At 43.8% G+C, this 16,200-nt stretch overlaps 1 pseudogene; it reads left to right on the forward strand.

Moving 5' to 3' along the window:
- The first annotated feature begins 6,119 nt into the window (after positions 1 to 6,119).
- On the forward strand, positions 6,120 to 11,548 carry LOC109567645 (small ribosomal subunit protein eS4-like; annotated as a pseudogene).
- Positions 11,549 to 16,200: the final 4,652 nt, after the last annotated feature.

A 16,200-nucleotide genomic window follows, 5' to 3' on the forward strand; every position in this document is an offset into this window, starting at 1 on the left:
AGTCTGTCTCTCTGAAAGTTCCTCCTAAAAAGTCTATCTCCCTTGAGCTTCTGCCCATTGATCTTCACTGCTTCTCTTCCATCCATCACTGACCCCACACAAACCCACCTGTCCCCTCTTCACCCAACAAAGATCACATGCTCCCCCAAATATGCCAAAAAAAAAAAAAACCCTTCCCTTCCAACAAGTCTTTTCTTCTTCAGATTAAGCATCAGTTTCTCCAACCATTCCTGGGGAGTCACAATTTGGAGACCTCTCATCTCCTTGATGAGATCAGGTCATCCCCTCTTCTGAAACCTTCAGTGGCTCCCCAGGGCCTCTCGCAGCTCAAGTTCTTTAGTCTGGCATTCAAGACCCTCCAGTGTATGTCCAAATGAATTCTGTTTTTTTTTTTTTCTGCTACTCTTACATTAACTCTCCTATTCAGCAAAACACACCTAATCATTTTTCCTGGAATCCCATATGTTTTCCCTGCCTCTACACCCATTTGTAAAATGCCCCTGCCTGGAACACCTTCTCTATTTCCTCTGCATCAGGATCTCTCACTACCAAGCCAAAGATCTTCCCTCCTCGTGCTCAATGCAGTGTGCTGTTCCAGGAAAGAGGGCTGGTGCTAAAAGAGGCAAACTGAGGTTTAAGCCTCAGACACACTCTTACTTATCACAAGCACACATTTTTTATAATCACACAGACCTTAGGCAAATCACTTAATCTCTCTGAGCCTAAGTTTTCTCCTCTGAAAAATAGGTCTGGTGATGCCAGCACCACTCACCCTCCAGAGCATCCTGAGGAATCCTGTGATGACACATGTAAGTGACAAGATGCAGTGACTTCTCTCCACCCGAGCCTCTGCAACTTGCCCTGTGTCACTCATCAGGCACCTAATGATACATGATCTGACTCAGGAGGGGAGCGTGTGGGTCTGGATGGTTGGCCACCTTTTCCTGACACTAGGCTCTGTGCTGAGTTTCACATCAGTTGACTTTTAAGTGTCACAACAGTCCTCCGAGGAAGATATTTTCAATGCAATCCCATTTAATAAATAAGAAGCCAGAGGCTTAGAGAAGCTAAGGAACTTGACAAGGGTACACAGCTAACCAAGTAGCAAAGCAGGATGTGAACCCAGGTCTGCCAGACAGCAGAGGCCTCTCTATGCTGCCCTGTCCCTGATGAATCCTCCAGTTCAGTGACATCTGAGTGACTCTGGACCTTGCATTCAGGAGAGTGTTTCTGATTCTGGGGATGATAGTATTAGTAACTCAGGGCTGAACAGAAGGAAGCGTCCCTGCAGAACTAATATGAAAGCCTCGACTTTAATGTGTTTATGCCCACATTTCCCACTCTCACCCAAACGAATAAAGCAAAATGCTGGAGGAAGAGTAGAAGTGTAAAAGTCCTTCATAGCTCATGTCAGCACTGATTTCTTACAATGCCTGTTGAGGGGGGTCAAAGGTAGTCAGAACTGCAGACATCCAGCCTTCAGGGAGCTTCCCTCAGGGAGGAAGACAGGAAGCAGTTTAGGGAGAAGCTGAACTTTTCTTAAACACAGAGACTGATAAGAGCTGAAAAGAGGTGCAGAACGAGTGACGGGCTCCAATTACAGAGATTAAAAAAAGACTTACTTATTGAGGAGAAGGCGGGAAAAGATCAAAGAGAGGACAGCAATCAAGTCGTTCTGGGAAAAGACTGAACATGAGGTTATGGGGAGCACCCAGTGTGAGAACAGTGGGGGAGGGTGGGGGAGGCTAGCCACGCCCCAGAACAGGGTGAGGACATGGATCCTGGGCATGAGGAAGGGACCGCAGGGGGCAGCCCCGCTCAGCACACGTGTGTAATCTCTTAACAGGAGGGGTGGTTCAATCTGTCCAGCTGTCACTCAGTCACCTCTTTCCGGTTGGGGCTGGAAAACCAACCAGGAAAGAGAGGAGGCCACAGCCCACCACCTGGTGGCTTGGGGGACACCACCCGGAAGGCTGGCGATTTGCCCAAGAGCACAGGCACCAGAAGGGCACCAGGAAGCAAAATGGACAGAGGGCATGTCTCTGGGGTTGAGTCAATCCTCAGAAAGGAAGCGACCCAGAGAGGTCATCCAGCCCAACCCTTTCTTTCACAGATGGGAGAACTGAGGCCTTTAGAGAAATGATTTGCCTAAGGTCATGGAATAGCTGGCGTGGGCTCAGAGCTTGGAAAGTGTTAAAGGTCATTTGTCCAACTTCTTTATATGCAGAGTACATCATGCGAAATGCCGAGCTGGATGAAGCACAAGCTGGAATCAAGATTGCCAGGCGAAATATCAATAACCTCAGATATGCAGATGACACCACCCCGATGTCAGAAAGCAAAGAACTAAAGAACCTCTTGAGGAAAGTGAAAGAGGAAAGTGAAAAAGCTGGCTTAAAGCTCAACCTTCAGAAAACTAAGATCATGGCATCCGGTCCCATCACTTCATGGCAAATAGATGGGGAAACAGTGGAAACAGTGAGAGACTTTATTTTCCTGGGCTCCAAAATCACTGCAGATGGTGACTGCAGCCATGGAATTAAAAGATGCTTGCTCCTTGGAAGAAAAGCTATCACTAACCTAGACAGTACATTAAAAAGCAGAAACACTACTTTGCCAATAAAGGTCCATCTAGTCAAAGCTATGGTTTTTCCAGTGGTCATGTATGGATGTGACAGTTGGACTCTGAAGAAAGCTGAGCACCTAAGAATCAATGCTTTTGAACTGTGGTATTGGAGAAGACTCTTGAGAGTCCCTTAGGCTGCAAGGAGATCCAACCAGCAAATGCTAAAGGAAATCAGTCCTGAATATTCATTGGAAGGACTGCTGCTAAAGCTGAAACTCCAATACTTTGGTCACCTAACACAAAGAACTGACTCGTTGGAAAAGACCCTGATACTGGGAAAGACTGAAGGCGGGAGGAAAAGGGGATGCAGAGGATGAGATGGTTGGATGGCATCACTGACTCAATGAACTTAAGTTTGGGTAAACTCCAGGAGTTGGTGATGGACAGGAAAGCCTAGCGTGCTGCACTCCGTGGGGCTGCAGAGTCGGACACGACTGAGGGACTGAACTGAACTTCCTTCCTCCGAGGAGAGCACTGAGGCCATGACACCCGAAATTAGAATGCATGCTTCCAGTTCATCACCCTCTTTCTGCTGCCAACTTTCTGTTAAGAAACCCACCTTAGAAAGGCCTCTTGGTTGAGCTGGCAAGAGTAGGGAAATATTTTTCAATCTTATCAATAGCAGAAAATATTAACATTGTTAAGAAGTAAAGTGAAGTGAAAGTCACTCAGTAGTGTCCAACTCTTTGGGACCCCATGGACTATACAATTCATGGAATTCTCCAGGCAAGAATTCTGGAGTGGGTAGTCTTTCCCTTCTCCAGGGGATCTTCCCAACACATGGATCAAACCCAGGTCTCCCAAATTGGAGGCAGATTCTTTACCAGGTGAGCCACAAGGGAAGCCCAACAACACTAGAGTGGGTAGCCGATCCCTTCTCTAGCGAATCTTCCTGACCCAGGAATCAAACCAGGGTCTCCTGCATTGCAAGCAGATTCTTTACCAACTGAGCCACAAGGGAAGCCCAACAACACTGGAGTGGGTAGCTGATCCCTTCTCTAGCGAATCTTCCTGACCCAGGAATCAAACCAGGGTCTCCTGCATTGCAAGCAGATTCTTTACCAACTGAGCTATCAGGAAAGCCCCAACATTGTTAAATACAGTACAATTATCACAACATCTGCTTTTATATTCACCATCTCCCCGATCGTTACCTGGTTCCTAAGGAAGCAGATTTTAGTACAATTGCCATGTTACAGGGGAGAGAATGGAGACCAGATTCAAATTTAAAATTCTGGCCTCCAAATTTTGTCCTCTTTCTTCTGCATTTCAGGTCAAGTGCTAATAATAAATGGGAAAAAAGATTTTCAGGGTCACTCACGTGCTGGATGATTTATAGTAAGTAACTTGTATGTACCATGTTTCACTTTATTGTTGCCACCTGACATAAGTTACTTGATATAAATATGATTTATGAAGAATCTACAGGTTTGGGAAGAGGTAAAGGGCTGTCCAGGGGAGTATGAAGGGGGAAGGAGGGCTGGGCTAGGAGTCGATAGCCTCAGGGCCCTCTCTGACACTTGCTTAGCTGCTCAGCCACAGGCTGGCTCAGAACCAGATGCTCCCTCTCAGGGCCCATTTCCCCAGCCTCCAAAGTGCTAAGGGAATTGAGGCAGTTACTTTGCACTGGTCCTGCCTCTAACCTGGGCCCTTCCCATGGTGCCCGAAGAATCAACAGATCTTCCACTGAGGTCTCAAAAGAGAAGAAGAAAGATTAGAGAGAGAGGCAAAGATTTTTCTATATTCCATGCATTTATCCACCCCAATTTATTATGTCCACAGTGTGCAAGGCTCTCTTTAGACACTTTGGGAAATTCAAAGATGAACACGTCTCAGAGGGCAATTTGTACCAAAACATTTCAAAGTACACATATACAAATGTATTTAACACAATGATCCATAAAATTTGTTAATAAGAGGAAATATTTTGGAAAAAAAAGAGTCCATGTTCAGTAATAGGAAGTATATTAGATTGTGGCAGATCCACACATTGGTACAGTGATGGTAGAGTGATTCTGTCTGCCTGCGCAGGGGATGCAGGTTCTATCCCTGGTCTGGGAAGATTCCACAAGCCAAGGGCCAGCTAAGACTGTTCACCACGACTATTGAGCCTGTGCTCTAGGGCCCATGAGCCACAACGACTGAGCTCGAGGGCCACAACTACTGAAGTCCCCTTGCTCTAGAGCCTGTGTTGCAAAACAAGAGAAGCCACTGCAATGAGAAGCCCGGGCACTGCAACTTGAGAGCAGCCCCTGCTCGCTGCAACCAGAGAAAGCCCCAAGTGCAGTAACGAAGACCCAGCGCAGCCAAAAATAAATTCATTCATTAGTTTAAAAGAAAAGGGATGATGTAGATATGTAAGAATTTGACACTGAAAGATGTTAATATTAAGTTAAAACACTTACATGAATGAATATATTTAAGTAAGTATACATGAGTGTGATACATATACATACACTTGCTCTCAGAAGAAAATCTAGTATTCCAGCGTATCGAGGGCTATATACAAGAATGTTAATAGTGGTCTATCTGTGTGGTGTGATTAAAAGATAATCTTGACACTGTATGCAATTTTCTATTCTCTCAATTTTTATAAATCATATCACACTTTTATAATCAGAAAAACATATTACCATTCATTAAAAATTACCATATTATCACTGACGTTACTGATATACAATAACATGAAAGAAAATCTTAAAACTTTATGTATAGAAGGACCCAATTTTGATACACCTATAAAGGTAGAAATTTTAACTGTATGAATTTTTAAAAATTGACGTATAGCCAATGTATAATATTATATGTTACAGGTATACAATATAGTGATATAGTAATAAAGTAACTCACAATTTTTACAGGTTGTACTCCATTTATACTTACTATAAAATATTGGCTATATTCCCTGTGTTGTATGATATATTCTTGTAGCTGATTTCATACCTAATAGTTTGTATCTCTTAATCTCCTATCTCTATATTGCCCCCCTTTTCCCTCTCCCCACTGGTATCCACTAGTTTATTCTCTACATCTGTGAGTCTGCTTCTTTTTTGTTATTAAATATAGGAATTTTAAAAGCCTCGAATGTACAACAAAATGCAAATGATTTGCATTCCCTGATTTTGCTTTGCTGTATTGTCTGCTGTCTAGAATGAATGGGCAATAATAAATTATTAACAGGCAAGTAAAATTATGTAACAAGAAGGTTTTTATTTTTCTTAAAAAAAGTATTAATAAAATAGAAGAAATGTGAAAGTGCTAGTCGCTCAGTTGTGTCTGACTCTTTGCGACCCCATGGACTGTAACCTGCCAGGCTTCTCTGTCCATGGAATTCTCCAGGCAAGAATACTGGAGTGAGTAGCCATTTCCTTCTCCAGGGGATCTTCCCGACCTAGGGATTGAATCCAGGTCCCCCGCAATGCAGGTAGATTCTTTAGAGCCCCTGCCTCTAAAATGTTGATAGTCTAACAGAGGAGATGAGAAGAGAAATGGGATGACATGGTACAGCAACATTCTGCGAACTCACCGAGATGGGAGCAATCACAGTGGAAAGGGGCTCAAGGAAAGATTCATGGAAAAGACACATTTGAGCCACACCTTAAAAGGTAGGTGTGAACAAACAAAAATTGGAGGAAAGGGCATTCTCAGCAGGGAAAAGGCCTGGAATAGGCTTAATCACACATGACCAGCTCTCAGTCTTTCTTTCCCACCCAACCACCATGCTTAGTCATCAGGGTCATCCACACCTTTTCAAACAAGGCAGTTCTGAATGAGTGCAAAGGGTGCACTTTCCATTCTGGTTTGATCTTATTGTATACTGGATAGGGAAATGAACATGGATTCATTATATATATGTGACTTATACTCATAAGTCACTTAGTTTTTTTATGTGACTTATGTCACATGAATTATTTTAGTTTGAATTATTGGTTCTTGGCAAACGGGTTTGATTGGCAGTTTTCATCTTCACCAATTGCATCTGATACTAACAATTCTTTAATTCTCATGGACAAGTGGGGATTTACTAATTCATCAGATTCAGATCTTAGTTTCATGCATCTATAAAGAAAGCTATAAATTATAGAGGGCTCAGGCTTGTCCTGGCATCCCTCTGCATAAAGCTTTTCCTAGGCACCACCTGCTTCCAGCAGGCCCCAAACACCTGGCCTCTCTTCAGCTTTGGTCCCAGGAAAGCAGCTAGGAGCACTTCCTCTGGCTCACAGTCTCTGTTCTTAATGATTACATTTCAGTGACATTTGAGCAATAAATTGACTAGAGACTTGGATGCTAATCCTGGCTCCATCACTAACTCAGTTGGAGACCTTGGAAATGAGGGGCTTGGTGTCCGTTAGTAGGCCAAAGCTTCTCTTCAGTCCCCACACCATCACACATTCTACACACTCTCATCCAAATGCTTATTTGGACACAGTGATTGTCAACAAGTGTGGTCCTTTCTCTGAGCTCCCCTGAGAATCTCAACAAAATGGTCTTCATGTGTTTCACACCTGTAAGTCTTAAGGTTTGCTGCTGCTGCTGCTAAGTCGCATCAGTCGTGTCCGACTCTGTGCGACCCCATAGACGGCAGCCCAACAGGCTCCTCTGTCCTTGGGATTCTCCAGGCAAGAATACTGGAGTGGGTTGCCATTTCCTTCTCCAATGCATGAAAGTGAAATGTGAAAGTGAATTCGCTTAGTCATGTCCGACTCTTAGCGACCCCATGGACTGTAGCCTACCAGGCTCCTCGGTCCATGGGATTCTCCAGGCAAGAGTACTGGAGTGGGGTGCCATTGCCTTCTCTGCTTAAGGTTTAGGATTCTAGATTTAAATGATCATCAAAAGAGCACTGAAAAAACAGACACACACAGTGATGCCTGCACATACTTGTATGTGCTTAAGCAATAACTGAAAAGGTTTAAGTAACAGTGATTTTCCTCTAGGGAAGAGACGGAGAGTCTGGTGGTTAAAGAAACAAAGACACAGACTTTTCACTGTATACTCATTGAATTTGTTTACTGAATACATATTAAGTTAGGAACATCAATTGGTTGCATGTAAAAGAGACCTGAGAAATGATGACTTAAGCAAACATCTTTTGTATTCTTACTAAATAAGAATTCTGGGCCAGGCTGTCCAGAGTTGATACCAAGGACCCAGGATCCTCCCAGCTCTCTGTTCCCCCTTCTGAGGTTCCAGCCTAAATCAGGCCTCAAGCTCATAGACAGCTGCTCCAAGTATGACCCCTGTGTTTCTGGCAGGAAGGTGAAAGGGCAAAGAGTATTGCCTGCTGACTGTGATCCTTTAAAAAAGCTTTACTGGAAACCCTCCTCAGCTTACTTCTGCTTACATCTCATTGCTCAGAACCTGTGTGGCTCTGTCATTTTGGACTGAAGGGATGCTGGGACTCATGCCACATCATGCAATACTGGGATTCTTTTAGTAAGAATGGATATGAGCTTTGTGATTATCAGTGTATGTGCTGTCTTTTTGAAATTAAGACTATCTTTTACAGCAGTTTTGAGTTCACAGCCAAATTTAGGGAGAGGTGCAGAGACTTTCCATTCACCTCTGCCCCAACACATGTATAGCCTCCCCTACTATTAACATCCCCCACCAAAGGGTACATTTGCTACAACTGATGAACCTACATTCAGCTCAGTTCAGTCGCTCAGTCGTGTCCAACTCTTTGCGACCCCATGAATCGCAGCACGCCAGGCCTCCCTGTCCATCACCCACTCCCGGAGTTCACTCAGACTCATGTCCATCAAGTCGGTGATGCTATCCAGCCATCTCCTCCTCTGTTGTCCCCTTCTCCTCCTGCCCCCAATCCCTCCCAGCATCAGAGTCTTTTCCAATGAGTCAACTCTTTGCATGAGGTGGCCAAAGTACTGGAGTTTCAGCTTTAGCATCATTCCTTCCAAAGAAATCCCAGGGCTGATCTCCTTCAGAATGGACTGGTTGGATCTCCTTGCAGTCCAAGGGACTCTCAGGAGTCTTCTCCAAGACCACAGTTCAAAAGCATCAATTCTTCATCACTCAGCTTTCTTCACAGTCCAACTCTCACATCCATACATGACGGCTGGAAAAACCATAGCCTTGACTAGATGGACTTTTGTTGGCAAAGTAATGTCTCTGCTTTTCAATATGTTATCTAGGTTGTTCATAACTTTTCTTCCAAGGAGTAAGCGTCTTTTAATTTCATGGCTCCAGTCACCATCTGCAGTGATTTTGGAGCCCCCCCAAAAATAAAGTCTGTCACTGTTTCCACTGTTTCCCCATCTATTTCCCATGAAGTGATGGGAATAGATGCCATGATCTTCGTTTTCTGAATGTTGAGCTTTAAGCCAACTTTTTCATTCTCCTCTTTCACCTTCATCAAGAGGCTTTTTAGTTCCTCTTCACTTTCTGCCATAAGGGTGGTGTCATCTGCATATCTGAGGTTATGGATATTTCTCCCGGCAATCTTGATTCCAGCTTGTGCTTCTTCCAGCCCAGCGTTTCTCATGATGTACTCTGCATATAAGTTAAATAAGCAGGGTAACAATATACAGCCTTGACGTACTCCTTTTCCTATTTGGAACCAGTCTGTTGTTCCATGTCCAGTTCTAACTGTTGCTTCCTGACCTGCATACAGGTTTCTCAAGAGGCAGGTCAGGTGGTCTGGTATTCCCATCTCTTGAAGAATTTTCCACAGTTTATGGTGATCCACACAGTCAAAGGCTTTGGCATAGTCAATAAAGCAGAAATAGATGTTTTTCTGGAACTCTCTTGCTTTTTCCATGATCCAGCGGATGTTGGCAATTTGGTCTCTGGTTCGTCTGCCTTTTCTAAAACCAGCTTGAACATCTGGAAGTTCACGGTTCACGTATTGCTGAAGCCTGTCTTGGAGAATTTTGAGCATTACTTTACCGTATCATAATTACTCAAAGTCCATAGTTTACATGAGGGTTCACTCTTGGTTTTATATATTGTGTGGATTTGGATAAATGAATAATGATATGTACTCATCATTATAGTATCACACAAAATAGCTTCACTGCCCTAAATTACTCTGTGCTCTGCCTATTCTTCCCTCCCTTCCTCAATCCCTGCAACCACTGACCTTTTTATTGTCTCCATAGCTTTCTCCTTTCCAGAGTACCATATAGTTGGAATCATACAGTGCTTAGCCTTTTCAGATTGTATTAGTAATTAGGTTATATTAGTAATATGCCTTTAAATCTCCTCCATGTCTTTTCATGACTCCATAGCTCATTTCTCTTTAGTGCTGAATGATATCTCATTTTCCTCACATAAAACAGGTTATTTATCCATGTACCCACAGAAGGACATTTTGGTTGATTCCAAGAGGTAATTATGAAGAAAGCTGCCATAAACTTCTGTGTGCAGGTTTTCATGTGGACATAAAATTTCAGTTCCTTACAGTAAGAGTATGTTGAGTTTTGCAGGAAATTGCAAAAGTGTCTTCCAAAGTGGCTGTGACAGCTTGCATTCCCATGAGCAATAAATAAGAGTCTCCGTTGCTCCACAGCCTCTCGAGCATTTGGTGCTGTCAGAGTCCTAGATTTGGGTCATTCTGATATATATGTAGTGGTCATGTATTGTCTTCAAATATATACATTTAAATATATATTTAGTACATATTTTATATAATGTCTGGGAGTTGTTCCACATGTGGATGTAGTTTTGGTATCTTTGTGCAGAGAAAATGAGCTCCACGTCTTACTCTTCTGCCATCTTGTTCCTGTCATCTGAGGTTATTCTTAAGAACTGCTTTGGTTTTCCTAGGACTGGAAAGCCCAAGTACCCCAGTATGACAGAATGCAAGAAATAGGACCAAGAAATGAGATATTCAGGTTTAAGTTCCTGTTTTTGTGAGCAAATCACTTCCTTTCCCTGAATTTCTACTTCCTCAAGAGAGAAAACAAACAAAAACCCAGAACAATTAGGAAACAGGAAGACAACTCAGGCCAGTCCCAAAGACTCAAGAGCCAGGACCTAAGTCTGAAGGCCCACAATCTCCCCCTCCTGAATTCTGCTTCCTCTCCTCCCATAAGTAACACATGCTCTCTCTGTCTCTTTCTCTCTCACATCCATTAAAATGTTTAGCTCCCTCTCTTTGTGCCTAGCACAGCCTCAGGGTCCCAAAAAGCACCTGAATTGCAGAGCAGCTCCAAAGAATTGGATGCTGGATAAATTGACTGGTGTGTTTGCCCCCCATCCATCTACCAGTCCCCACAAGCTGAGGGAATGTCTCCCTCTAATTATTTTCCTAAGGAACAGACTTAAGTTCTAAGGAACAGACTTAAGAAGATGAAGTAAAGATTTGCATGCAACATGTCATTAAGATTGATGGCAAAGTCTGCACTGATATAATCTACCCTGTTGGTTTTATGGATGTCATCAGCATTAATAAGACTCAAGAGAATTTTTGTTTGATCTATGACACCAAGGGTCGCTTTGTTGTTCATCGAATTACACTTGGGAAGGGCAAGTACAAGTGTGCAAAGTGCGAAAGATCTTTGTGGGGACAAAAGGAACCCCTCATCTGGTGACCCATGATGCTCACATATCTGCTACCCCGATCCCCACATCAATGTGCATTGACACCTAATAAATGAACTTGGAGACTGGCAAGATTACTGATTTCACCAAATGTGACACTGGTAACCTGTGCATGGTGACTGGAGGTGCTAACCTGGGAAGAATTGGTGTGATCATCAACCTGGAGAGACATCCAGGTTCTTTTGATGTAGTTTATGTGAAAGATACCAACGGCAACAGCTTTGCCACCTGGCTCTCAAACATCTTCATTATTGGCAAAGGCAGTAAACCATGGCTCTCTCTTTCAGTGGGAAGGGTACTAACCTTACCATCGCTGAGGAGAGCAACAAGAGACTGGCACCCAAACAGAGCAGTGGATAAAATGATCTCTATGTGACATGACTGGAAAAGTTTTTGTACTTACATATGATAATACATTTAAAAAAACCTGTTTCTCTCCTGCAAAGCTCCAAAGGATTGTTGAACAGTGCTGCAGATGAGGATTTAGAATAGGTAGAATTTATTATATAGGTATTGTTAGAATTTCCAATACCTGGTTACATCAGAAGACTTAGGCAAGAATCATTTTCTAGTAGGAAAGCTAAGAGATGCGTCTGAGAGGAAACAGAGGTAAGCAGGCAACTCCTACATAAAGGGAAACTATGGAACTAAAGGGTAGGGCTAAAGTAGACTTACAAATCAAGTAGGTACATAAGTCAGTCGGTTTGCTTCCTCCCTCCTTCCTCCCTTCCTTGATCTTCTTCATCTCCTGGGAGTAGAAGAGGAAGAAGGAGAAAAGCCCTTCAAGGCCTGCCATGTGCCAGCCACAGTGTTGGGTTCTGGACAGTTTCCCACCCTTGTTCACTCACGTAACATATTCATGGGTTTTGCCATATCTACACACCAGGTATGGCATCATCTACTTAGTATTTTTCTTTGAATCAGCTCTCTTTTCTTTTTTTCCTTTAACTTGTATAGCTACTTTAGCCTTCTACCAATCAATGGCATCTATAGAAGGGCTTGGTAGGTTAGTTATTTTTCTAGTGCATATTTAAATCAACATATAGCTACTAGAAGTAAAACAACATTTGTCCCCATGTCATAGTTACTCATGCCATACTTCAGGATACATCTAGATTAGCTTCTTCAGTCTTGGCTACCACTCCCTGGTGTAGTGATGATGGTCCTCCTCCTACACATGCAGAAGCCAAGGTTCAGAGGGGTTGTAACTTGTTCAAGGTCACAAAACTAGCAGAGGCAGAGTAAGAATTGAAGCCAATTACATTTCTAAGGCCCGTGCTCTTTCTCTTAACACTGCCCTACAGTGGGAAGGAAGGAAGAAAGGAGATACACAAAAATGAGATCTTTCTGCAGAGTTCAATGCATTCATCCACCCAGCTTGCTCAGTTCCTAGGAAGAGCCAAGCCCCACAGCCCATTCTTGCCTCCCTGGAGAACTGGTTCCCTTCATCATGATCAAGCCCTGTACCTGGCACAGACCTGGTGCTTGATTTGTCTGTCAAGTGGTGGCTCTTCTCCAAGGGCAGATCCTGAAACAACAGTCCTGGTGCCAAGGCTCCTAGAAGCCATCTTGAACCCTGCCCTTTTTTGCTGCCATCACTCAGACCACTGCTTTTGTTTCAGCTTCTGGTCTGGGCAAACAGGCCAAGGCTTTGCCCTCAAGCTGGGACTTGAGCAGGGTTTGGTATTTTAGGTAGTGGATTTATGACAGTAGCCATTTCTTCTGGAACATTTTGACAGCATTCCTAATCTTTTCTTTCTACCAACAGCATCTGGTTGCCTAGTATAGAGAGAACACACTTGCTTGGCAAAGAAGGGCAGGAGCTTCTGCCGCCTCTCCTTTGGCCCCTTCACCTTGGTCCTGCTGACGTGTGGTCCTTCCATGAAAGTGACAGAACACAGTCAGGGTCATGTGGAGACTTAGCCTCAGCGTACCTCCTGCTACATTCTCTGCCCTGCCAATGGCTGGCTCTAGGTCTGGGGGATGCGGGGTGAGAGATGAGAGAAGAGGGTCACTAGTAATGGGGCAAAGGAACTGATATTTATTATGGGCCTCCTGTGTGTCACACACGGTACTAGGTGTTCCATACCTGTTATTTCATTAAATTCTCTCAACAACCTACAACCTTAACAAGTAGGTGTTATCATACTCATCTTATAGATGAGGACATCCAAGCCTAGAAAGTTAAATGACTTGTTTAAGGCCGCACAGCTACCATAAAACAGGGCCAGGATTCAAGCCCAGCTCTGTCTGCCTCCAAAGTCCCTGGTCTTTTCCCTACATCAGGCTACCGTGTCTCTGGGTAGGGTATATTATGAGGGGACTTGGAAATCGTCTAGTTTGGGATCCCCTAGGCTGTGTGCATCAATACACCAGTTCTTCAGGGAGGAGGAGGAGGCCAGGAGATTTTGGAGAAAGTTGGTTTAAATAAATTAAATTGACATCTTTTCTTTGGGATTTCTCAGAGCTTTTAATATCCTACTGTGTACATGAGTCTCTGAGAGGGAGCTGTAGTATGCCACATCACCTAAATTACTGTTTTTTTGCCTGAAAAATACCAAGAAACCCATGTTTTTAGAGCATTTTGGAAGCAGAAAAATACAAAGAGACTTGTGTTCTTAAACCTTTTTGGAAAATATTCATCTAATCAGACTTCTTTATTAAACTGGAGGCAGGAGACTTGCCCAAGTAATACAATAAGCAGAAGCAGGGTAATTCCAAGCACCCCCACACCTGCGTTTCTGTCTCTCTGGAGAGGCTCTGCCCATTTCATTAGTTGTTAGGAATAAGGTAAATACCCAGCACATGCCAGGTGCTGGGGTTAACATGGCACTGTGGAGAGGCAGCCACATGGCAGTGCAGAGATGGCACTGGCGATGCTGTGGCAGCATGTGGACCTCCCGTGAACCTGGCTCAAAGGCCTGGGGAAGGCTTCCTGGGAGACTGAACAGATCAGGGACTGGCTCCTGTGAGGTGCCGTCTCAGCCCATGGGAAGCTAGAGCCTCTGCCCCTGGCCCACACGACAGGAACAGCAGAGCTGCCTTAGGACCTCCAGTCACATCCACAAAGCCCTTCCTTCTCTCGTGACAGTGAAAGAAGCAATTGGCAGAGGCAGAGATTCCTGAGGAATTCACTGACAGTGGTTGAAATCCCTCTGCAATGTAAGTAAACATTCCTGGCCTGACCACAGAATGATCATGGAAAGTCTGAGCTGGAAAAGAAAGCTCAGTGACTAATCTGGTCCAGGCTACATGGGGGCATGAGGCCTGGAGGCTGAGGTCGCACGTCACTGGGATCCAGTGAGGGCACCCCCCACAGTTCATGTGCAGTGTGAGACCTTAGGCTATTGAGGTGGAAAATCAAAATGTGATGGTTATGAGGCTGCCTCCTACCTGTGGGGATTGGGTGAAGAAAGGGGGAACTGAATCAAGTGCCTCCGGCCATGGAGCCTTCCCAATTCAGTTCAGTCACTCAGTCTTGTCCAACTCTTTGCAACCCTATGGACTGCAGCATGCCAAGCTTCCCTGTCCATCACCAACTCCCAGAATTTGCTCAAACTCATGTCCATTGAGTCGGTGATGCCATCCAACCACCTCCACCTCTATCGTCCCCTTCTCCTCCTGCCTTCAATCTCTCCCAGCATCAGGGTCTTTTCCAGTGAGTTGGCTCTTCTCATCAGGTGGCCAAAGTATTGGAGTTTCAGCTTCAGCTTCAGTCCTTCCAATGAATATTCAGGGTTGATTTCCTTTAGGATTGATTGGTTGGATCTCCTTGCAGTCCAAGAGACTCTCAAGAGTCTTCTCTAACACTACAGTTCAAAGGCATAAATTCTTCAGTGCTCAGCTTTCTTTATGGTCCAACTCTCACATCTATACATGACTAATGGAAAAACCATAGCTTTGACTAGACGGGCCTTTGTTGGCAATGTCTCTCCTTTTTAATATGCTGTCTAGATTGGTGATAGCTTTTCTTCCAAGGAGCAAGCATCTTTTAATTTCATGGCTGCAGGCACCATCTGCAGTGATTTTGGAGCCCAGGAAAATAAAGTCTCTCACTGTTTCCATTGTTTCCCCATCTATTTGCCATGAAGTGATGGGACCGGATGCCATGATCTTCATTTTTTTGAATGCTGAGTTTTAAACCAGATTTCACTCTTCTCTTTTACTTTCATCATGAGGCTCTTTAGTTCTTTTTCACTTTTTGACATAGGCGTGGTGTAATCTGCATATCTGACGTTATTGATATTTCTCCCGGCAATCTTCATTCCAGCTTGTGTTTCATCCAGCCCGGTATTTTGCATGATGTATTCTGCATATAAGTTAAATAAGCAGGGTGACAATATACAGCCTTGATGTACTCCTTTCCCAATTTTGATCCAGTCTGTTGTTTCTTGTCTGGTTCTAACCATTGCTTCTTGACCTGCATACAGGTTTCTCGGGAGGCAGGTAAGGTGGTCTGGTATTCCCATCTCTTTTAAGTATTTTCCACAGTTTGTTGTGATCCATGCAGTCAAAGGCTATAGCATAGTCAATGAAGTAGAAATAGATGCTTTTCTGGAATTCTCTAGCTTTTTCTATGATCCAACCGATATTGGCAATTTGATCTCTGATTCCTCTGTCTTTTCTAAATCCAGTTTGAACATCTGGAATTTCTCAGTTCAAGTACTGCTGAAGCCTAGCTTGGAGAATTTTGAGCATTACTTTGCCAGCATGTGAAATGAATCCAATTGCGTGGTAGTTTGAACATTCTTTGGCAATGCCTTTCTTTGGGATTGGAATGAAAACTGACCTTTTCCAGTCCTGTGGCCACTGGTGAATTTCCCAAATTTGTTGGCATATTAAGTGCAGCACTTTAATGCATTATCTTTTAGGATTTGAAATAGCGCAGCTGAATTCCATCACCTCCACTAGCTTTGTTTGTAGTGATGCTTCCTAAGGCCCATTTGACTTCACACTCCAGGATGTCTGACTCTACATGAGTGGTCACACCATTGTGGTTATCTGGGTCATTA

Source organism: Bos indicus, chromosome 13 (genome assembly GCF_029378745.1).
Source record: "Bos indicus isolate NIAB-ARS_2022 breed Sahiwal x Tharparkar chromosome 13, NIAB-ARS_B.indTharparkar_mat_pri_1.0, whole genome shotgun sequence".
In the NCBI taxonomy this organism is placed as follows: domain Eukaryota; kingdom Metazoa; phylum Chordata; class Mammalia; order Artiodactyla; family Bovidae; genus Bos; species Bos indicus.